Source organism: Triticum urartu, chromosome 3A (genome assembly GCF_056163025.1).
Source record: "Triticum urartu cultivar PI428250 chromosome 3A, HENAU_Tu73, whole genome shotgun sequence".
In the NCBI taxonomy this organism is placed as follows: domain Eukaryota; kingdom Viridiplantae; phylum Streptophyta; class Magnoliopsida; order Poales; family Poaceae; genus Triticum; species Triticum urartu.
Window position 1 is genome coordinate 687,665,357 of NC_141875.1, and position 17,974 is coordinate 687,683,330.

Below are 17,974 nucleotides of genomic sequence, written 5' to 3' on the forward strand. Positions count from 1 at the left end.
GACTACGACGCGCCGGAGCAGCTGGAGCGGCGGCAGGTCTCTTCCTCCCTTGCTGACGAGGCGGAGAAGGAGGAGGCTGGCTGCTCGGGCGCGTCGGCGCAGGCGGAGAAGGAGGCGGAGTGCCGCCACGCGCTGGAGAAGGAGCCGGCCGAGGGCCCTGATCGTCACTCGCCGGAGGAGGAGGCGGTGGAGGAGGCGGAGTGCCCTGACTCGCCGGAGGAGGAGGAGGAGGCAGAGGCGTCCAGTTCGGAAGGTTGATGAGCTCCTTCCGCCATAGGCATGGAGTCTTCAGAGCAGACCCCAGCCGAGTCTCCCCTTCACCGGTAGGGTGGTCAAGCTGGAGGTCCTCAAATCCCTCCGTTATTTCATCCACCATCACCCTAGCATATCCTTCTGGAATCGGCCGGCAGTGAAAAGTTGCGCCGGGTTCAGTAGGATAAACAGAGCCAACAGCTGCCTTGACCGTCAAATTCATCCATTGCGTCATAAGTTGGCAATTTTGAGACTCCGTGATAGCATCGACGGGATAGCTGGCAGGAGCCGTCAAGGCATGCTCCGGCTGAAGCAGCTCGGTGGTAGCCACGCTGCTTCTGCACTGAGATGGCGGGGTAGCTTCGGGGGAGGCTTCGGCAGTACGTTTGCTGCGATTTGCTTCTCGTTCCTCTATCGCGTCTACCCTTGCTTGCAGCGCCTGCATTTGGGTCTGCTGCACTTTTTTCCTCCTCTCATGGGATTTGTAACCACCTGCGTCCGGAAACCCAACCTTCCACGAAATGGAGCCCGGCATGCCTCGTGTCCGTCCAGGGTGCTCAGGATTCCCGAGGGCCATTGTGAGCTCGTCGTTCTCTCTGTCTGGAAAGAACGTCCCTTCCCGCACTGCTTCGATATACTTCTTAAGCTTCCTGACTGGTATGTCCATTTGATCGTTCGTCTAAATGCACTTCCTTGTTACAGGGTCCAAGGTTCCGCCAGCCCCAAAGAACCAAGTCCGGCAACGGTCTGGCCAGTTAATTGTCTCTGGTTCGATCCCTTTATCAACTAGATCATTCTCAGTCTTGGACCACTTAGGCCGGGCTACGAGGTAGCCACCTGACCCCGTGCGATGGTGAAGCTTCTTCTTCGCAACATTTTGCTTGTTTGTCGCCGACATCTTCTTACTCTTTTCCGATGTCTTGTGGGCCACAAATGCGGGCCAGTGATCTCCGATCTTCTCATATCTGCCCTTGAATTCTGGTGTCTCATTATTTTTGACAAACTTATTCAGCTCTTTCTTCCACCTCCTGAATAGTTCTGCCATCCTCTTAAGAGAAAAAGACTTGATTAATTTCTCTTTAACTGGGTTCTCTGGATTATCCTCTGGCGGTAGGGTGAAATTTGACTTCAGCTCAGTCCAAAGATCATTTTTCTGCATATCATTGACATAAGACACCTCAGGGTCTTCTGTAGCCGGCTTAAACCATTGCTGGATGCTGATCGGGATCTTGTCCCTAACCAGAACCCCGCATTGAGCAACAAATGCGCTCTTTGTCCGGAGGGGTTCAATCGGTTGGCCGTCGGGCGCGATTGCTATGATCTCAAACTTTTCATCCGAGCTCAACTTTTTCTTCGGGCCTCGTCTCTTTACCGAAGTTGTGCTCGATCCGGAGGGCTAGAAAAAAGAATAAAGACTTAATTAATAGGTGTACATACCAAAACAATGAATGCATCAATCAGCTAGTCAGCACAGGCTTAACTAATATATATACCTGGCCGGACTCGGTTCGGTCACCGGAGCTGTCATCACGGTCTCCTTCTTGCACCGGCATTGGGTCACCGGAGCCGTCCTCATGTTCTTCTTCTTGCACCGGCATTAGGTCACCGTAGCCAGCTTGTTCACCCTCTGCTTCCAGACCATCGGTTTCGTTGAGAAACAACGAGACGGCACCACTTCCTTCTGCGATTATGTCCCTCAACAACGCTTCTTTTGCTTCGTCTAGGGCGGTGTCCATAGTTTCTACAAATATTTACAACATGGCAATTATTATTCAAACATGACAGATGGATATATTAGTGCCAAACGTAGAACTAGCTACCTAATCATAGTAAGCTATCAGGAGGGGGTATATATTGACAACGACGACACTACATCTATGTCCCTCAACGACCCTCGTTCCTGATAAAAAAAAGAGGAAGAAGAAGAAAAAAAAGAGGAGAAGAAAGAATAGAGGAGAAGATCTCCTCTATTCTTTCTTCTCCTCTTTTTTTTTCTTCTTCCTCTTCTTTTTTTATCCTCTTCTTCCTCTCATGTTTGAGAGGATCGCCGAGTGGTCGGGAGGTTTCCTAGTGTCAAAGGATTCAACAAAACCATGTCTTCATCATTAGGCGAAAGTAACATGTGCATGATGGTACGAAGCTCTTCAAAGTTGTTCTGGAACGGAGTCCCAGATAGGATAATTCGCTTTTTGGTACAAAGTTCAGCAAGAGCCTTCCGAATATCGCTATTTGGAAGGCCTTTGCTGAATTCGTACCAAAAGGCGGATTATCCTATCCGGGACTCCATTCCAGAACAACTTTGCAGAACTTCATACCAACATGCCCTGGTTACTTCCGGCTAATGATGAAGGCATGGATTTCTTCAATACTTTGACACTAAGAAACCTCTCTCGACCCCTCGGCGATCCTCGACCCCTCGAACCCTCGATGGCCCTGGAACCCTCGACCCCTCGGCGATCCTCTTCTTCCTCTCATGTTCGAGAGGATCGCCGAGGGGTCGGGAGGTTGCGTAGTGTGAAAGGATTCAACAAAACCATGTCTTCATCATTAGGCGAAAGTAACATGTGCATGATGGTACAAAGCTCTTCAAAGTTGTTCTGGAACGGAGTCCCAGATAGGATAATTCGCTTTTCGGTACAAAGTTCAGCAAGAGCCTTCCGAATATCGCTATTTGGAAGGCCTTTGCTGAATTCCTACCAAAAGGCGGATTATCCTATCCGGGACTCCATTCCAGAACAACTTTGCAGAACTTCGTACCAACATGCCCTGGTTACTTTCGGCTAATGATGAAGGCATGGATTTCTTCAATACTTTGACACTAGGAAACCTCTCTCGACCCCTCGGCGATCCTCGACCCCTCGAACCCTCGACGACCCTGGAACCCTCGACCCGTAGACGACCCTGGAACCCTCGACCCTCGACCCTATAGAACCCTCGAACCCTCAACCCTGAAACCCTAGACCCTTGACCCCTTAACGACCCTCGACCCTCTACCCTAGTTCCCGACCCTCGACCCCTCGGCGATCCTCGACACCCTCGTTCCCGATAAAAATTAAGAAGAAGAAGAAGAAGAAGAAGAAGAAGAAGAAGAAGAAGAAGAAGAAAGAGGAGAAGAAGAAAGGAATAGCTAGAGGAGAAGATCGAAGAAAAAAAAAGAAGAAAAAAAGAGGAGAAGAAGAAAGGAATTGTGGAGAAGATGAGAAAATAGAATTTACTCTATTTTCTCTTCTTCTCCACTATTCCTTTCATTCTATTTTCTCTTCTTCCCCACTATTCCTTTCTTCTTCTCCTCTTCTTTTTCTTCTTTTCTCTTCTTCTTATTTATTTCTCCTCTTCTTCCTCTCCTCTTCTTCTTCTTATTTAGTTCTCTCGACCCCTCGCCCCTCTCTCATGTTGTCAGGGAGGGGGTATATCGACCTCCGCTCATGTTGAAATTATCGGGGAGGGGGTATATCGACCTCCACCCCCCTCATCATGCATATATAGCTACCACATACATATATACATTGAAAAAAATTACATATATGCAACAAAAACATTAATACACATATGAACAAAAAAATACATATATGAACAAAAACATGCTGTGAACAAAAACATTAATGTAATAAATCTAATAAGAAATTAATCTAATAAAAAACATGCTCTGAACTTACATATAGCCACATACATACAAATATACATTATATATATATGAACAAAAAATTAATCTAATACAAAATCAAAACAGAGCCAGACCGGCGCGGCGGCTCACAGCGGGGGCGTCTGGCGATGGCGACGGCGGGGGAGGCAAGGGCGCCGGCGGGCGGGGGCGGGCCGTGGGCCGCGGGAAGGGGCTAGGGCGCGGGGCAGGGGCTGGCGCGGCGACGACGTGGTCGGCGGCAGGGGCGGCGCGACAACGGCACCGGAGGCAGGGGTGGCGCGGCGACGGCGTCGGAGGTAGGGGCGGCACGGCGACGGCGTCGGGGGCAGGGGCGGCGCGGCGACGGCATCGGAGGCAGGGGAGATGATGGCGACGGCGACGAGGAGCAGCGCTGGGGCGTCAGGCACGAACTGACGGTGAAGTTGTGAAATTTTCACAAGTCCAGCTTATATACCGACAGCATTGGTCCCGGTTGGTGCTACGACCCGGGACTAATGCCCCCCTTTAGTCCCGGTTGGTGCCACCAACCGGGACCAAAGGCCTCTTTTCAGCAACCCAAAGGGTCGGAAGCGGCGGCCTTTGGTCCCGGTTGGTGGCACCAACCGGGACTAAAGGGGGGCATTAGTCCCGGGTCGTAGCACCAACCGGGACTAATGCACCCCTTTAGTCCCGGTTGGTGCCACCAACCGGGACCAAAGGCCTGTGCTGCCCCGAACCCAAATATTTAGTCCCACCTCGCTAGTTGAGAGGGAGGCACACCTGTTTATAAGGTGCGGTGCGCCTTCCCTCTCGAGCTCCTCTCTAAAGCAGGCTTTCGGTCCTAACACTGCAATCTATGCCTGTGGGCCTACTGGGCCTCCCGCGGGCCTGAATCCTAGCCCATGGTAGGGTTTCTAGTCGTATTCAGGCCATGGGGCCCAGTAGGTGGCACTTTTTTTTGTTTTTTTGTTTCTACTTAGAACTAAATACTTATAGTTTTGTAGTGATTTCTTTTTTATTTTAGGTCACAAAAATTATAAACTTTCTGTTAGTGCGATTAGTTTTAAAATTTGAATAGTTTAAATTTGATTTTTTTTAAAATTTGTGTGAATCACTAGTTTATGAATAACTTTACTATAAAAATTGATTTTTGAGTCAATCTTTTTCCTGCTATTTAATATTACTGTGTTTTATCATTATACTCAATTTGGTAATTTTAGTTAGTCATAACAAATATTATAGGGGTGAGCCCTATTTTTTCCAGTTTTTTTGTTTTGTTTTCTGCATTATTTATTTCCTTTTGTTTTTTGCTTTATTTTTTAATTCTTTTTGCTTTTAGTTTTAGAGAAATTATAAACTTTCTGTTAGTGCCATTAGTTTTCAAATTTGAAAACACTTTTTTAGTTTTTTAGTTTTCTTTGTTGCTTTATTTATTTTATTTTGTTTCTACTTACAACAAAATACTTATTGTTGCTATTTTTATTTTTTTTCTAGTTTTTTGTTTTGTTTTCTGTATTATTTATTTTCTTTTGTTTTTTGCTTTATTTTTTAATTCTTTTGCTTTTAGGTCAGCAAAATTATAAAATTTCTGTTAGTGCCATTAGTTTTAGAAAAAAAATAAACTTTCTGTTAGTGCCATTAGTTTTCAAATTTGAATAGTTAAAATTTGAACATAGATGCACCTATAGAGAAAATTCGACCTAAATTCATAGTTTTCAAATGAACTCTGAAAAAGTTGGCATAGCATACTCGTCTGTTACAAATTTGGCATGGTATCATCATAATAGTTGCGGGAGAAAGTCTTCACTTTTTCTTCGCTTGTGTCATTTGCTTATTGCGCCGTAACCATGGATAATCTTCATTGTTTATCAGGATGCTTGGGTCAGCCTTGACATTGAAGGGAGGAATTTCATGAAACTTTTCATAATTTTCAGACATGTCTGTCTTGCCGTCCACTCCCAGGATGTCCCTTTTCCTGAAAGAACTATGTGGCGCTTTGGCTCATCGTATGATGTATTCGCTTCCTTATATTTTCTTTTTCTCGGTTTGGTAGACATGTCCTTCACATAGATAACCTGTGCCACATCATTGGCTAGGACGAACGGTTCGTCAGTGTACCCAAGATTTTTCAGATCCACTGTTGTCATTCCGTACTGTGGGTCTACCTGTACCCCGCCGCCTAACAGATTGACCCATTTGCACTTAAACAAAGGGACCTTAAAATCAGGTCCATAGTCAAGTTCCCATATGTCCACTATGTAACCATAATATGTATCCTTTCCGCTCTCGGTTGCTGCATCAAAGCGGACACCACTGTTTTGGTTGGTGCTCTTTTGATCTTGGGCGATCGTGTAAAATGTATTCCCATTTATCTCGTATCCTTTGTAAGTCAATACAGTCAAAGATGGTCCCCTGGACAACAAGTACAACTCATCACAAACAGTGTTGTCACCTCTGAGACGTGTTTCCAACCAACTGCTGAAAGTCCTGATGTGTTCACAAGTAATCCTGTCGTCGCACTGCTCCGGGTGTTTGGAGCGCAGACTGTTCTTGTGTTCATCGACATACGGGGTCACCAAGGTAGAGTTCTATAGAACTGTGTAGTGTGCTTGAGACCAAGAATATCCGTCCCTGCATATTATTGAGTCTCTTCCAAGAGTGCCTTTTCCAGTCAGTCTCCCCTCATACCGCGATTTAGGGAGACCTATCTTGTTAAGGCCAGGAATGAAGTCAACACAAAACCCGATAACATCCTCTGTTTGATGGCCCGTGGAGATGCTTCCTTCTGGCCTAGAGCGATTACGGACATATTTCTTTAGGACTCCCATGAACCTCTCAAAGGGGAACATATTGTGTAGAAATACGGGCCCCAGGATGACAATCTCGTCGACTAGATGAACTAGGACGTGCGTCATGATATTGAAGAAGGATGGTGGGAACACCAGCTCGAAACTGACAAGACATTGCGCCACATCACTCCTTAGCCTTGGTACGATTTCTGGATCGATCACCTTCTGAGAGATTGCATTGAGGAATGCACATAGCTTCACAATGTCTAATCGGACGTTTTCCGGTAGAAGCCCCCTCAATGCAACCGGAAGCAGTTGCGTCATAATCACGTGGCAGTCATGAGACTTTAGGTTCTGAAACTTTTTCTCTGGCATATTTATTATTCCCTTTATATTCGACGAGAAGCCAGTCGTGACCTTCATACTCAGCAGGCATTCAAAGAAGATTTCTTTCTCTTCTTTCGTAAGAGTGTAGCTGGCAGGACCTTTATACTGCTTCGGAGGCATGCCATCTTTTTCGTGCAAACGTTGCAGGTCCTCCCGTGCCTCAGGTGTATCTTTTGTCTTCCCATACACGCCCAAGAAGCCTAGCAGGTTCATGCAAAGATTCTTCATCACGTGCATCACGTCGATTGAGGAGCGGACCTCTAGGTCTTTCCAGTAGGGTAGGTCCCAAAATATAGATTTCTTCTTCCACATGGGTGCGTGTCCCTCAGCGTCATTCGGAACAGCTAGTTCACCGGGACCCTTTCCAAAGATTACGTAGTGTAAATCATTGACCATAGCAAGCACGTGATCACCGGTGCGCATGGCGGGCTTCTTCCGGTGATCTGCCTCGCCTTTGAAATGCTTGCCTTTCTTTCGACATTGATGGTTGGTCGGAAGAAATCGACGATGGCCCAGGTACACATTCTTCCTGCATTTGTCCAGGTATATACTTTTAGTGTCATCTAAACAGTGCGTGCATGCGTGGTATCCTTTGTTTGTCTGTCCTGAAAGGTTACTGAGAGCGGGCCAATCGTTGATGGTCACGAACAGCAACGCCATAAGGTTAAATTCCTCCTGTCTGTGCTCATCCCACGTACGTACTCCATTTTCATTCCACAGCTGTAAAAGTTCTTCAACTAATGGCCTTAGGTACACATCAATGTCGTTGCCGGGTTGCTTAGGGCCTTTGATGAGAACTGGCATCATAATGAACTTCCGCTTCATGCACATCTAAGGAGGAAGGTTATACATACATAGAGCCACGGGCCAGGTGCTGTGATTGTTGGAAATATGCCCTAGAGGCAATAATAAAAGCATTATTATTATATTTCCTTGTTCATGATAATTGTATTTATTCATGCTATAATTGTGTTATCCGGAAATCATAATACATGTGTGAATAATAGACACCAACATGTCCCTAGTAAGCCTCTAGTTGACTAGCTCGTTGATCAACAGATAGTAATGGTTTCCTGACTATGGACATTGGATGTCATTAATAACGAGATCACATCATTAGGAGAATGATGTGATGGACAAGACCCAATCCTAAACATAGCACAAGATCGTATAGTTCGTTTGCTAGGTTTTCCCAATGTCAAGTATCCTTTCCTTAGACCATGAGATCGTGTAACTCCCGGATACCATAGGAGTGCTTTGGGTATACCAAATGTCACAACGTAACTGGGTGACTATAAAGGTAGACTACGGGTATCTCCGAAAGTGTCTGTTGGGTTGACACGGATCAAGACTGGGATTTGTCACTCCGTATGACGGAGAGGTATCACTGGGCCCACTCGGTAATGCATCATCATTATGAGCTCAAAGTGACCAAGTGTCTGGTCACGGGATCATGCATTACGGTACGAGTAAAGTGACATGCCGGTAACGAGATTGAACGAGGTATTGGGATACCGACTATCGAATCTCGGGCAAGTAACATACCGACTGGCAAACGGAATTGAATACGGGGTTGCTTGAATCCTCGACATCGTGGTTCATCTGATGAGATCATCGAGTAGCATGTGGGAGCTAACATGGGTATCCAGATCCCGCTATTGGTTATTGACCGGAGAGCCGTCTCAGTCATGTCTACATGTCTCCCGAACCCGTAGGGTCTACACACTTAAGGTTCGGTGACACTAGGGTTGTAGGGATATGTATATGCAGTAACCCAAATGTTGTTCGGAGTCCCATATGAGATCCCGGACGTCACGAGGAGTTTCGGAATGGTCCGGAGGTAAAGAATTATATATAGGAAGTGCTATTTTGGCCATTGGGACAAGTTTCGGGGTCACCGGTATCGTACTGGGACCACCGGAGGGGTCCCGGGGGTCCACCGGGTGGGGCCACCTATCCCGGAGGGCCCCATGGGCTGAACTGGGAAGGGATCCAGCCCAAAGTGGGCTGGGGTGCCACGTCCCCCTAGGGCCCATGCGCCTAGGGTGGGGAAACCCTAAGGGTGGGCGCCCCCTTGCTTGGGGGGCAAGCCCCCCACCCCTTGGCCGCCGCCCCCCTAGGAGATTGCATCTCCTAGGGCCGGCACCCCCCCTAGGCCCCCTATATATAGTGGGGGGGAGGGAGGGTCTCTCACCTTTGCCTTTGGTGCCTCCCTCTCCCTCTCCAACACCTCCTCCTCCTCCATAGAGCTTGGCGAAGCCCTGCCGGAGTACTGCAGCTCCATCACCACCACGCCGTCGTGCTGCTGCTGGAGCCATCTTCCTCAACCTCTCCTTTCCCCTTGCTGGATCAAGAAGAAGGAGACGTCACGCTGACCGTACGTGTGTTGAACGCGGAGGTGCCGTCCGTTCGGCGCTAGGATCTCCGGTGATTTGGATCACGTCGAGTACGACTTCCTCATCCCCGTTCTTTGAACGCTTCCACGTGTGATCTACAAAGGTATGTAGATGCAATCCAATCACTCATTGCTAGATGAACTCATAGATGGATCTTGGTGAAACCGTAGGAAATTTTTTGTTTTCTGCAACGTTCCCCAAAAGTGGCATCATGAGCTAGGTCTATGCGTAGTTCTTCTTGCGCGAGTAGAACACAATTTGTTGTGGGCATAGATGTTGTCAACTTTCTTGCCGCTACTAGTCTTATCTTGCTTCAACGGTATTGTGGGATGAAGCGGCCCGGACCAACCTTACACGTACGCTTACGTGAGACCGGTTCCACCGACTAACATGCACTAGTTGCATAAGGTGGCTGGCGGGTGTCTGTCTCTCCCACTTTAGTTGGAGCGGATTTGATGAAAAGGGTCCTTATGAAGGGTAAATAGAAGTTGACAAATCACGTTGTGGCTTTCACGTAGGTAAGAAAACGTTCTTGCTAGAACCCTAAAGCAGCCACGTAAAACTTGCAACAACAATTAGAGGACGTCTAACTTGTTTTTGCAGCAAGTGTTTTTGTGATGTGATATGGCCAAAGTTGTGATGAATGATGAATGATATATATGTGATGTATGAGATGTTCATGCTATTGTAATAGGAATCACGACTTGCATGTCGATGAGTATGACAACCGGCAGGAGCCATAGGAGTTGTCTTTATTTTTTGTATGACCTGCGTGTCATTGAGAAACGCCATGTAAATTACTTTACTTTATTGCTAAACACGTTAGCCATAGTAGTAGAAGTAATAGTTGGCGAGCAACTTCATGGAGACACGATGATGGAGATCATGATGATGGAGATCATGGTGTCATGCCGATGACAGGATGATCATGGAGCCCCAAGATGGAGATAAAAGGAGCTATATGATGTTGGCCATATCATGTCACTATTATTATTTGATTGCATGTGATGTTTATCATGTTTTATACATCTTGTTTACATAGAACGACGGTAGTAAATAAGATGATCCCTCATAATAATTTCAAGAAAGTGTTCCGCCTAACTGTGCACCGTTGCGACAGTTCGTTGTTTCGAAGCACCACGTGATGATCGGATGTGTTAGATTCCGACGTTCACATACAACGGGTGTAAGACAGATTTACACATGCAAACACTTAGGTTGACTTGACGAGCCTAGCATGTACAGACATGGCCTCGGAACACAGAAGACCGAAAGTTCGAGCATGAGTCGTATAGAAGATACGATCAACATGAAGATGTTCACCGATGTTGACTAGTCCGTCTCACGTGATGATCGGACACGGCCTAGTTAACTCGGATCATGTTATACTTAGATAACTAGAGGGATGTCTATCTAAGTGGGAGTTCATTGAATAATTTGATTAGATGAACTTAATTATCATGAACTTAGTCTAAAATCTTTACAATATGTCTTGTAGATCAAATGGCCAACGTTGTCCTCAACTTCAACGCGTTCCTAGAGAAAACCAAGTTGAAAGACGATGGCAGCAACTATACGGACTGGGTCCGGAACCTGAGGATCATCCTCATAGCTGCCAAGAAAGAATATGTCCTACAAGCACCGCTAGGTGACGCACCCGTCCCACAGAACCAAGACGTTATGAACGCTTGGCAGACACGTGCTGATGACTACTCCCTCGTTCAGTGCGGCATGCTTTACAGCTTAGAGCCGGGGCTCCAAAAGCGTTTTGAGAGACATGGAGCATATGAGATGTTCGAAGAGCTGAAAATGGTTTTTCAAGCTCATGCCCGGGTCGAGAGATATGAAGTCTCCGACAAATTCTTCAGCTGTAAGATGGAGGAAAATAGTTCTGTCAGTGAACACATACTCACTATGTCTGGGTTACATAACCGCTTGACTCAGCTGGGAGTTAATCTCCCGGATGATGCGGTCATTGACAGAATCCTCCAGTCGCTTCCACCAAGCTACAAGAGCTTTGTGATGAACTTCAATATGCAGGGGATGGAAAAGACCATTCCTGAGTTATTTTCAATGCTGAAATCAGCAGAGGTAGAAGTCAAGAAGGAACATCAAGTGTTGATGGTGAATAAAACCACTAAGTTCAAGAAGGGCAAGGGTAAAAAGAACTTCAAGAAGGATGGCAAGGTAGTTGCCGCGCCCGGCAAGCAAGCTACTGGGAAGAAGCCAAAGAAGGGACCCAAGCCCGAGACTGAGTGCTTTTATTGCAAGGGAAGTGGTCACTGGAAGCGGAACTGCCCCAAATACTTAGCGGACAAGAAGGCCGGCAAAACAAAAGGTATATGTGATATACATGTAATTGATGTGTACCTTACCAGTACTCGTAGTAGCTCCTGGGTATTTGATACCGGTGCAGTTGCTCACATTTGTAACTCAAAGCAGGAGCTGCAGAATAAGCGGAGACTGGCAAAGGACGAGGTGACGATGCGCGTCGGGAATGATTCCAAGGTCAATGTGATCGCCGTCGGCACGCTACCTCTACATTTACCTTCGGGATTAGTTTTAAACCTTAATAATTGTTATTTAGTGCCAGCTTTGAGCATGAACATTGTATCGGGATCTCATTTAATTCGAGATGGCTACTCATTTAAATCCGAGAATAATGGTTGTTCTATTTATATGAGAGATATGTTTTATGGTCTTGCTCCGATGGTGAATGGTTTATTCTTAATGAATCTCGAGCGTAATGCTACACATGTTCATAGTGTGAATACCAAAAGATGTAAGGTTGATAATGATAGTCCCACATACTTGTGGCACTGCCGCCTTGGTCACATAGGTGTCAAACGCATGAAGAAGCTCCATGCAGATGGACTTTTAGAGTCTCTTGATTATGAATCATTTGACACGTGCGAACCATGCCTCATGGGTAAAATGACCAAGACTCCGTTCTCAGGAAAAATGGAGCGAGCAACCAACTTATTGGAAATCATACATACTGATGTGTGCGGTCCAATGAGTGTTGAGGCTCGCGGTGGCTATCGTTATGTTCTCACCCTCACTGATGACTTGAGTAGATATGGGTATGTCTACTTAATGAAACACAAGTCTGAAACCTTTGAAAAGTTCAAGGAATTTCAGAGTGAGGTTGAGAATCAACGTGACAGAAATATCAAGTTTTTGCGATCAGATCGTGGAGGAGAATACTTGAGTCACGAATTTGGCACACACTTAAGGAAATGTGGAATAGTTTCACAACTCACGCCGCCTGGAACACCTCAGCGAAATGGTGTGTCCGAACGTCATAATCGCACTCTATTAGATATGGTGCGATCCATGATGTCTCTTACCGATTTACCGCTATCATTTTGGGGCTATGCTTTAGAGACTGCCGCATTCACTTTAAATAGGGCTCCGTCGAAATCCGTTGAGACGACACCATATGAATTATGGTTTGGGAAGAAACCTAAGCTGTCGTTTCTAAAAGTTTGGGGATGCGATGCTTATGTCAAGAAACTTCAACCTAAAAAGCTCGAACCCAAGTCGGAAAAATGCGTCTTCATAGGATACCCTAAAGAAACTATTGGGTATACCTTCTACCTTAGATCCGAAGGCAAGATCTTTGTTGCCAAGAATGGATCCTTTCTAGAGAAAGAGTTTCTCTCGAAAGAAGTAAGTGGGAGGAAAGTAGAACTTGATGAAGTATTACCTCTTGAACCGGAAAATGGCGCAACTCAAGAAAATGTTCCTGAGGTGCCTGCACCGACTAGAGAGGAAGTTAATGATGATCATGAAACTTCAGATCAAGGTGCTACTGAACTTCGTAGGTCCACAAGGACACGTTCTGCACCAGAGTGGTACGGCAACCCTGTCTTGGAAATCATGTTGTTAGACAATGGTGAACCTTCGAACTATGAAGAAGCGATGGCGGGCCCGGATTCCAACAAATGGCTAGAAGCCATGAAATCCGAGATAGGATCCATGTATGAAAACGAAGTATGGACTTTGACTGACTTGCCTGTTGAGCGGCGAGCCATAGAAAATAAATGGATCTTTTAAAAGAAGACAGACGCGGATGGTAATGTGACCATCTATAAAGCTCGGCTTGTCGCTAAGGGTTATCGACAAGTTCAAGGGGTTGACTACGATGAGACTTTCTCACTGGTAGCGAAGCTAAAGTCCGTCCGAATTCTGTTAGCAATTGCCGCATACTATGATTATGAGATATGGCAAATGGACGTCAAAACGGCATTCCTTAATGGTTTCCTTAAGGAAGAATTGTATATGATGCAGCCGGAAGGTTTTGTCGATCCTAAGAATGCTGACAAGGTGTGCAAGCTCCAACGCTCCATTTATGGGCTGGTGCAAGCATCTTGGAGTTGGAACACTCGCTTTGATGAGATGATCAAAGCGTTTGGGTTTACACAGACTTATGGATAAGCCTGCGTTTACAAGAAAGTGAGTGGGAGCTCTGTAGCATTTCTCATACTATATGTAGATGACATACTTTTGATGGGAAATGATATAGAACTCTTGGACAGCATCAAGGCCTAATTGAATAAGAGTTTTTCAATGAAGGACCTTGGAGAAGCTGCTTATATATTAGGCATCAAAATCTATAGAGATAGATCGAGACGCCTCATAGGTCTTTCACAAAGCACATACCTTGATAAGATATTGAAGAAGTTCAATTGGATCAGTCTAAGAAGGGGTTCTTACCTGTGTTACAAGGTGTGAAATTGAGCTCTGCTCAATGTCCGACCACGGCAGAAGATATAGAAGAGATGAGTGTCATCCCCTATGCCTCAGCCATAGGTTCTATTATGTATGCCATGCTGTGTACTAGACCTGATGTAAACCTTGCCGTAAGTTTGGTAGGAAGGTACAAAAGTAATCCCGGCAAGGAACACTGGACAGCGGTCAAGAATATCCTGAAGTACCTGAAAAGGACTAAGGAAATGTTTCTCGTTTATGGAGGTGACGAAGAGCTCGTCGTAAAGGGTTACGTTGACGCTAGCTTCGACACAGATCTGGATGACTCAAGTCACAAACCGGATACATGTATATTTTGAATGGTGGGGCAGTAAGCTGGTGCAGTTGCAAGCAGAGCGTCATGGCGGGATCTACATGTGAAGCGGAGTACATGGCAGCCTCGGAGGCAGCACATGAAGCAATATGGGTGAAGGAGTTCATCACCGACCTAGGAGTCATACCCAATGCGTCGGGGCCAATCAAACTCTTCTGTGACAACACTGGAGCCATTGCACTTGCCAAGGAGCCCAGGTTTCACAAGAAGACAAGGCACATCAAGCGTCGCTTCAACTCCATTCGTGAAAATGTTCAAGATGGAGACATAGATATTTGTAAAGTACATACGGACCTGAATGTAGTAGATCTGTTGACTAAACCTCTCCCTAGAGCAAAACATGATCAACACCAGTATTCCATGGGTGTTCGATTCATCACAATGTAACTTCATTATTGACTCTAGTGCAAGTGGGAGACTGTTGGAAATATGCCCTAGAGGCAATAATAAAAGCATTATTATTATATTTCCTTGTTCATGATAATTGTCTTTATTCATGCTATAATTGTGTTATCCGGAAATCGTAATACATGTGTGAATAATAGACACCAACATGTCCCTAGTAAGCCTCTAGTTGACTAGCTCGTTGATCAACAGATAGTCATGGTTTCCTGACTATGGACATTGGATGTCATTGATAACGAGATCACATCATTAGGAGAATGATGTGATGGACAAGACCCAATCCTAAACATAGCACAAGATCGTATAGTTCGTTTGCTAGGTTTTCCCAATGTCAAGTATCCTTTCCTTAGACCATGAGATCTGTAACTCCCGGATACCGTAGGAGTGCTTTGGGTATACCAAATGTCACAACGTAACTGGGTGACTATAAAGGTAGACTACGGGTATCTCCGAAAGTGTCTGTTGGGTTGACACGGATCAAGACTGGGATTTGTCACTCCATATGACGGAGAGGTATCACTGGGCCCACTCGGTAATGCATCATCATTATGAGCTCAAAGTGACCAAGTATCTGGTCACGGGATCATGCATTACGGTACGAGTAAAGTGACTTGCCGGTAACGAGATTGAACGAGGTATTGGGATACCGACGATCGAATCTCGGGCAAGTAACATACCGACTGGCAAAGGGAATTGAATACGGGGTTGCTTGAATCCTCGACATCGTGGTTCATCTGATGAGATCATTGATTAGCATGTGGGAGCTAACATGGGTATCCAGATCCCGCTGTTGGTTATTGACCGGAGAGCCGTCTCGATCATGTCTACATGTCTCCCAAACCCGTAGGGTCTACACACTTAAGGTTCGGTGATGCTAGGGTTGTAGGGATATGTATATGCAGTAACCCGAATGTTGTTCGGAGTCCCGGATGAGATCCCGGACGTCACGAGGAGTTTTGGAATGGTCCGGAGGTAAAGAATTATATATATGAAGTGCTATTTCAGCCATCGGGACAAGTTTCGGGGTCACCGGTATCGTACTGGGACCACCGGAGGGGTCCCGGGGGTCCACCGGGTGGGGCCACCTATCCCGGAGGGCCCCATGGGCTGAAGTGGGAAGGGATCCAGCCCAAAGTGGGCTGGGGCACCACTTCCCCCTAGGGCCCATGCGCCTAGGGTGGGGAAACCCTAAGGAGGGCGCCCCCTTGCTTGGGGGGCAAGCCCCCCACCCCTTGGCCGCCGCCCCCCCTAGGAGATTGCATCTCCTAGGGCCGGCGCCCCCCCTAGGCCCCCTATATATAGTGGGGGGGAGGGAGGGTCTCTCACCTTTGCCTTTGGTGCCTCCCTCTCCCTCTCCAACACCTCCTCCTCCTCCATAGAGCTTGGCGAAGCCTTGCCGGAGTACTGCAGCTCCATCACCACCACGCCGTCGTGCTGCTGCTGGAGCCATCTTCCTCAACCTCTCCTTTCCCCTTGCTGGATCAAGAAGAAGGAGACGTCACGCTGACCGTACGTGTGTTGAACGCGGAGGTGCTGTCCGTTCGGCGCTAGGATCTCCTGTGATTTGGATCACGTCGAGTACGACTTCCTCATCCCCGTTCTTTGAACGCTTCCGCACGTGATCTACAAAGGTATGTAGATGCAATCCAATCACTCATTGCTAGATGAACTCATAGATGGATCTTGGTGAAACCGTAGGAAAATTTTTGTTTTCTGCAACGTTCCCCAACAATGATTGCTGCTCTGCTCCCCGAAAGGATTAATGCCATCCGCGCTTAAAGCAAACCATACATTCCTTGGGTCCTTTGCAAACTCATCCTAGTACTTTCTCTCGATTTTTCTCCAGTGCGACCCGTCAGCGGGTGCTCTCAACTTCCCATCTTTCTTTCGGTTCTCACTGTGCCATCGCATCAACTTGGCATGCTCTTCGTTTTTGAACAGACGTTTCAACCGTGGTATTGTAGGAGCATACCACATCACCTTCGCAGGAACCCTCTTCCTAGGGGGCTAGCCGTCAACATCACCAGGGTCATCTCGTCTGATCTTATACCGCAATGCACCGCATACCGGGCATGCGTTCAGATCCTTGTATATGCACCGCGGTAGAGGATGTAGTCATTAGGGCATGCATGTATCTTCTCCACCTCCAATCCTAGAGGGCATACGACCTTCTTTGCTGCGTATGTACTGTCGGGCAATTCATTATCCTTTGGAAGCTTCTTCTTCAATATTTTCAGTAGCTTCTCAAATCCTTTGTCAGCCTAGCATTCTCTGCCTTCCACTGCAGCAATTCCAGTACGGTACCGAGCTTTGTGTTGCCATCTTCGCAATTGGGGTATAAACCTTTTTTGTGATCCTCTAACATGCGATCGAACTTCAGCTTCTCCTTTTGACTAATGCATTGCGTCCTTGCATCGACAATGACCCGGCGGAGATCATCATCATCGGGCACATCGTCTGGTTCCTCTTGATCTTCAGCAGCGTCACCCATGGTAGCATCATTGGGCACATCGTTTGGTTCCTCTTGATCTTCACCAGCTCCCCCCGTTGCAGCATCACCGTATTCAGGGGGCACATAGTTGTCATCGTACTCTTCTTCTTCGCCGTCATCCATCATAACCCCTATTTCTCCGTGCCTCGTCCAAACATTATAGTGTGGCATGAAACCCTTGTAAAGCAGGTGGGAGTGAAGGATTTTCCTGTTAGAGTAAGACCTCGTATTCCCACATTCAGTGCATGGACAACACATAAAACCATTCTACTTGTTTGCCTCAGCCGCATCAAGAAACTCATGCACGCTCTTAATGTACTCGCGGGTGTGTCTGTCACCGTACATCCATTGTCGGTTCATCTGCGTGCATTATATATAATTAAGTGTCCAAATTAATAGAAGTTCATCATCATATTAAAACCAAAGTGCATACATAGTTCTCATCTAACAACATATAGCTCTCCAGAGCATCTAATTAATTAAACCATACATTGAAACTATGTAAAACATTTCAATGCGAAAACAAATGCGATCATAATCGCAACC